Raw genomic sequence first — 6,640 nt, forward strand, 5'->3', positions numbered from 1 at the left:
GTCATGTGAAAGCAGGAAATCATAGCTTCAAATGGACATATTGGTTGTTCAGTTTGACCCACCAGTTTTGGAGATATGGCTTATAGAGTAATGTCTGGCAGAGAAACAGAGAGTTGAGAAAACAGGCTTGAAAGGTTCACTTCTGTGGTCTCTAACATTACACCTACATGTTTAAGCATTTATTTCATATTTACATGTCTTCTGTGGTCTCTAACATTACACCTAGCTACATGTTTAAGCATTTATTTCATATTTACATGTCTTCTGTGGTCTCTAACATTACACCTAGCTACATGTTTAAGCATTTATTTCATATTTACATGTCTTCTGTGGACTCTAACATTACACCTATAGCTACATGTTTAAGCATTTATTTCATATTTGCATGTCTTCTGTGGTCTCTAACATTACACCTATAGCTACATGTTTAAGCATTTATTTCATATTTACATGTCTTCTGTGGACTCTAACATTACACCTAGCTACATGTTTAAGGATTTATTTCATATTTACATGTCTTCTGTGGTCTCTAACATTACACCTATAGCTACATGTTTAAGCATTTATTTCATATTTACATGTCTTCTGTGGTCTCTAACATTACACCTATAGCTACATGTTTAAGCATTTATTTCATATTTGCATGTCTTCTGTGGTCTCTAACATTACACCTATAGCTACATGTTTAAGCATTTATTTCATATTTACATGTCTTCTGTGGACTCTAACATTACACCTAGCTACATGTTTAAGCATTTATTTCATATTTGCATGTCTTCTGTGGTCTCTAACATTACACCTATAGCTACATGTTTAAGCATTTATTTCATATTTACATGTCTTCTGTGGACTCTAACATTACACCTAGCTACATGTTTAAGCATTTATTTCATATTTACATGTCTTCTGTGGACTCTAACATTACACCTAACTACATGTTTAAGCATTTATTTCATATTTACATTTCTTCTGTGGTCTCTAACATTACACCTATAGCTACATGTTTAAGCATTTATTTTTCATATTTACATGTCTTCTGTGGTCTCTAACATTACACCTAGCTACATGTTTAAGCATTTATTTCATATTTACATGTCTTCTGTGGTCTCTAACATTACACCTATAGCTACATGTTTAAGCATTCATTTCATATTTAAATGTCTTCTGTGGACTCTAACATTACACCTATAGCTACATGTTTAAGCATTTATTTCATATTTACATGTCTTCTGTGGTCTCTAACATTACACCTAGCTACATGTTTAAGCATTTATTTCATATTTACATGTCTTCTGTGGTCTCTAACATTACACCTATAGCTACATGTTTAAGCATTTATTTCATATCTACATGTCTTCTGTGGTCTCTAACATTACACCTATAGCTACATGTTTAAGCATTCATTTCATATTTACATGTCGATTTCAGCTCAGTATGTGCAGAGTCTGCCTGTGATATTAACTAATTTATTTCAGACATGCTCTAGTATGTTACAGTATGTACAGTGCAATGAGTTAATGTGATATTAACTCATTTTGGATGAAATAAATTCAGTTTTTCCTCCTCTGGTGAAAAGCTGGAGGCTGCACGATGGCAGCCCCTCGGTCAAATCTGGTCACAAATTACTTAGTATGAAATATGAATCCTAGTCTGAGTTGTGTGTTTAAGCTGTATATTGACCTGCCAGTGCTGTGATCAGTGAAGTTGGCCTTGTGTTGGTACAGACCTGCTGCTAGAGCTGTGATCAGTGAAGTTGGCCTTGTGTTGGTACTGACCTGCTGCTAGAGCTGTGATCAGTGAAGTACAGTACAGTACAGTAAAGTACAGTACAGTACAGTACAGTACAGTACAGTACAGTACAGTACAGTACAGTACAGTACAGTACAGTACAGTACAGTACAGTACAGTACAGTACAGTAAAGTACAGTACAGTATAGTACAGTACAGAGGTACAGACCTGCTGCTAGAGCTGTGATCAGAATGCCGTTGAGAGCCAGAGACACCGAGATGAGATGACCGTTGGGCCAACAGGGAGCAGAGGGTCGGGTTGGATCAGAGGGTCCGGTTGGACCAGAACCAACAGGAACCAGACCAGAACTGGTTGGGTCTGGTTGGACATCAGCTGAAGTGACTAAAAAGAAAAATATGAGAAATTAAATTGACAATTTTGTGTCACTGAACTTCTTTTTCAGAAGCTTTGCAATGTCAGATAACTTTACATTTTAAATAGTAATGAAAAGGGAACCGTTTTGGACATATGAGGTTATAGGAGTGAGAATCCACTGACCGCTGAAAGGTGGATGAAAATAAACAGACCCTTTAACCCCAAATGGAAGGATTTGGGTGTTTTTTTCCCAGTCTCAATCATTTAGCATTTGATTGTCAAAATACCATTCTTGGTGGCTCTAGTTCCAGTTCATAGAAGTACAGGCACCAATTAAAAGACCATTAACTTTCAAGTCAGGAAGATTGTCATGCTTACCAGAGACGAGATGGAGGATTTCACCGGTGGTCTTCTTTAGTGCATCAGTGCAGTAGTAAAATATGATGTCTTCCACAGTCACCTTGTGGATGACCAGACGGTTCCCCGGCTCCACAGAGTACCTGGCTCTGAAAGTCTCATTGTAATACAGAGCATGGTTCGTTCTTTTATTGAATATTCTCAGGATCTGAACAGGAGCTCCTCCCAGTAGCTTCATGTGCCAGACGATATCATTCAGGTCGATAGAACAGTTGAGGATGGAGTCTTGTCCCAGTTCCACAGGTACATCGGTCCATTTCACAGAGTGGACAGAGGTCACGAAAACACCACAGAACAACAACAGCAGCATCTTTACACCATTCTCCATGTCTGTCTGTCTGTCTGTCTGTCTGTCTGTCTGTCTGTCTGTCTGTCTGTCTGTCTGTCTGTCTGTCTGTCTGTCTGTCTGTCTGTCTGTCTGTCTGTCTGTCTGTCTGTCTGTCTGTCTGTCTGTCTGTCTGTCTGTCTGTCTGTCTGTCTGTCTGTCTGTCTGTCTGTCTGTCTGTCTGTCTGTCTGTCTGTACCACACTGTCTGTCTCTCTCCTACAGTGTCTGTCTGTGTGTCTGTACTACACTGTCTGTCTCTCTCCTACAGTGTCTGTCTGTCTGTCTGTCTGTCTCACACACCACTGTCTCTCTCCTACAGTGTCTGTCTTTCTGTCTGTCTGTCTGTCTGTCTGTCTCACACACCACTGTCTCTCTCCTACAGTGTCTGTCTTTCTGTCTGTCTGTCTGTCTGTCTGTCTCACACACCACTGTCTCTCTCCTACAGTGTCTGTCTTTCTGTCTGTCTGTCTGTCTGTCTGTCTGTCTCACACACCACTGTCTCTCTCCTACAGTGTCTGTCTTTCTGTCTGTCTGTCTGTCTGTCTGTCTGTCTCACACACCACTGTCTCTCTCCTACAGTGTCTGTCTGTGTGTCTGTACTACACCATCTGTCTCTCTCTGCTACAGTGTCTGTCTGTCTGTCTCTCAGCTGCCCTACTGTCAAAGTAACCTACATCTGAGGTGTGACGGTGGATTAAACATCTTCCTCTTTAAAAGCTGTTTGTCGTCAGTCAGGCCGGCCTCCACTGAAGGAAGGAACGTCTCAATAACCACAAAACAAACTGTATTGAATTTGAAAGATCTTTCTAGGTTTTAACATCCTGTTTGAGACGTTTTAACATCCTGTTTGAGACGTGTGTGGTATCCGTTCCACGGAGCATGTTCACCGTCACAAACAGGAAGTTAACACATACCTGACGTCGAAATTAAACTAAAATGTTTTCTAAACACATGCAAAACATGCATTTCCTTTCAAAAGACATGGTTGTTGTTGTCTATAAATTAATTTGACCTACCGAGTGTCTCTGATGCTTACAGCTAAAGACCTTTTTGTTGTTTGGAACACCGTCCACATAAACACCACCATGTTTCCATACCAAGCTGTACAAACTACAAACATAAGCATTTAAAACCGGGAAAGCATCAGTATTTGCATTATTGGCTATTCAAAAATAGCAGATATACAAGCTCGGTCATGCGTCACTTGGTGCCGTGCTGCGAGCTTGTAGATTTTGCTTTTGCTAAAATGAAAGACCTTATTGTTTACCTTATTGTCTCATGATTGGTGGCTGTCTTCGACTCAAGAGAGGAAGAAGTGGCTTTCAAGGAACTCCCAATATATTATATAGATACAATTTACTGCATGTTGCTGTTGTACACAATCTGGATTGATACATCAATGTGATCTCATTTTCAAATATTATGTACTACTCTAAGCCCTCTGCCTTATCCCATTCTGAACGGGAACCCATTTTGGTGTTAGCATCATGTTATGCTTTAGCTATTTAAAAATAGCAGATCTACAAGCTCATAGCGCACCACCGAGTGGCGCACTATGAGCTTGTAGGTCTGCTATTTTTGAAAAATCGACTGACATTTTTAGAATCTGATCTCAGGTCAGAATGGGTTAATGGTAAATGGTGCATTTATATAGCGCCTTTATCCAAGGCGCTTTACATAGATTGTGCAATCAGACCAGTGTGTGTCCAGTGGAAACCTCGTATGAATCTGATCTCAGGTCAGAATGGGTTAATCAGACCAGTGTGTGTCCAGTGGAAACCTCGTATGAATCTGATCTCAGGTCAGAATGGGTTAATTTACCAATACTGTTGTGCTTTTACTGAAGTACATTTTAAATTCTGGACTTTTACTTGTGTTACTATATATCAATATTGATACTTTGTCTTCTGGGATTTTTGCACACGGTCCGATCTTTGTAATCTGAGTAGAGGACAGACCTTCCCTGTGTGGCTTTGTTTTTTAAACCTTATGTACAATAAAACACATTCACTGAAATTAAGTCAGACTTATTTACATTGTGGTCTTGTTTGTATAAACAGACAAATAATTTATACAAATATAAATACAATTTGAAAAAATTAAAAAATCAGCAGATTTTTTTTAAAATAATTCAACATTTTATTTGTTTTTCAAAATTGTAGAAGCTCTAAGGTCAGTACAAAGAAAAATAAAAGCAAAGAAATGAATGTTATTAAGGTTCATATACATCCAGAATTAATGAATGAATATATATATATATTTTTTTTCTTCTAAATTTTTATCCCACGATTTTGTAACCCAGTTTTCTTTTCACCCAGTGCCAATTATCTAATGTAATCCTGGGCGCTACACTTCCTCTGCCAACCTGGGGGGGGGGGGGGGGGGGGGGGGGGGGGCGGCAGCGGACTGACCTCATGCCTCCTTCTATGCATGAGGAGTCCAAGCTGCTTCTTTTCACCTGACAGAGGGGAATTTCCCGGCCGGACGTATAGTGCGTGGAAGGGACACGTTATTCTGACCAGTTCCTTTCCCCTCCATCAGGGGTGTGTGTGTGTGTGTGTGTGTGTGTGTGTGTGTGTGTGTGTGTGTGTGTGTGTGTGTGTGTGTGTGTGTGTCTAAGTGTGTGTGTAGGTGTGTGTGTGTGTGTGTGTGTGTGTGTGTGTGTCTAAGTGACAGTAGAGTACACTGCGTTGTCCATGGTTGATTGGTTGAGAGTCTGGTAGGTGGAGTCTAGCTGGTGGGCGGAGTTTGGAGGAAAGTTCTGATAGGTTGCCTGAGAACAACATTAACGACACATTAATATATACAGTATAATATAAAAATATAAAACATGTTCATACAGTGTTAATAACAGTTATTTTGCTAAGTAAGTACATATTCGTACCCCCCAGCTATGGGACATTGTCAGCCAGGTACGTACATATTCGTACCCCGTATACTCCATATGAAGCCATACGTGTGTGTGTGTGTGTGTGTGTGTGTGTGTGTGTGTGTGTGTGTGTGTGTGTGTGTGTGTACTAACGTCAGTGGGGGAGGGGTTTCCAGTGGACACACGGTGACGTCTGACTGAGTAAAAAAAACCTTCAAACACAAAAACACACACATTAATAATAATAATTATTATTATTATAAACACATATTAATGATCATAATAATACTAATACTAATAATTGCAACTTTAAGTCACATTGATCAGGTTAAATGCTAAGTCATTGGATTTTTTTTCATGTCATGTGAAAGCAGGAAATCATAGCTTCAAATGGACATATTGGTTGTTCAGTTTGACCCTCCAGTTTAGGAGATATGGCTTATAGAGTAATGTCTGGCAGAGAAACAGGGAGTTGAGAAAACAGGCTTGAAAAAGGTTCACTTCTGTGGTCTCTAACATTACACCTATAGCTACATGTTTAAGCATTTATTTCATATTGACATGTCTTCTGTGGTCTCTAACATTACACCTATAGCTACATGTTTAAGCATGTATTTCATATTTACATGTCTTCTGTGGACTCTAACATTACACCTATAGCTACATGTTTAAGCATTTATTTCATATTTACATGTCTTCTGTGGTCTCTAACATTACACCTATAGCTACATGTTTAAGCATTTATTTCATATTTACATGTCGATTTCAGCTCAGTATGTGCAGTGCAATGAGTTAATGTGATATTAACTCATTTTGGATGAAATAAATTCAGTTTTTCCTCCTCTGGTGAAAAGCTGGAGGCTGCACGATGGCAGCCCCTCGGTCAAATCTGGTCACAAATTAGTATGAAATATGAATCCTAG

Source organism: Protomyctophum parallelum (assembly GCF_964188405.1).
Source record: "Protomyctophum parallelum genome assembly, chromosome: 1".
Classification (NCBI taxonomy): Eukaryota; Metazoa; Chordata; class Actinopteri; order Myctophiformes; family Myctophidae; genus Protomyctophum; species Protomyctophum parallelum.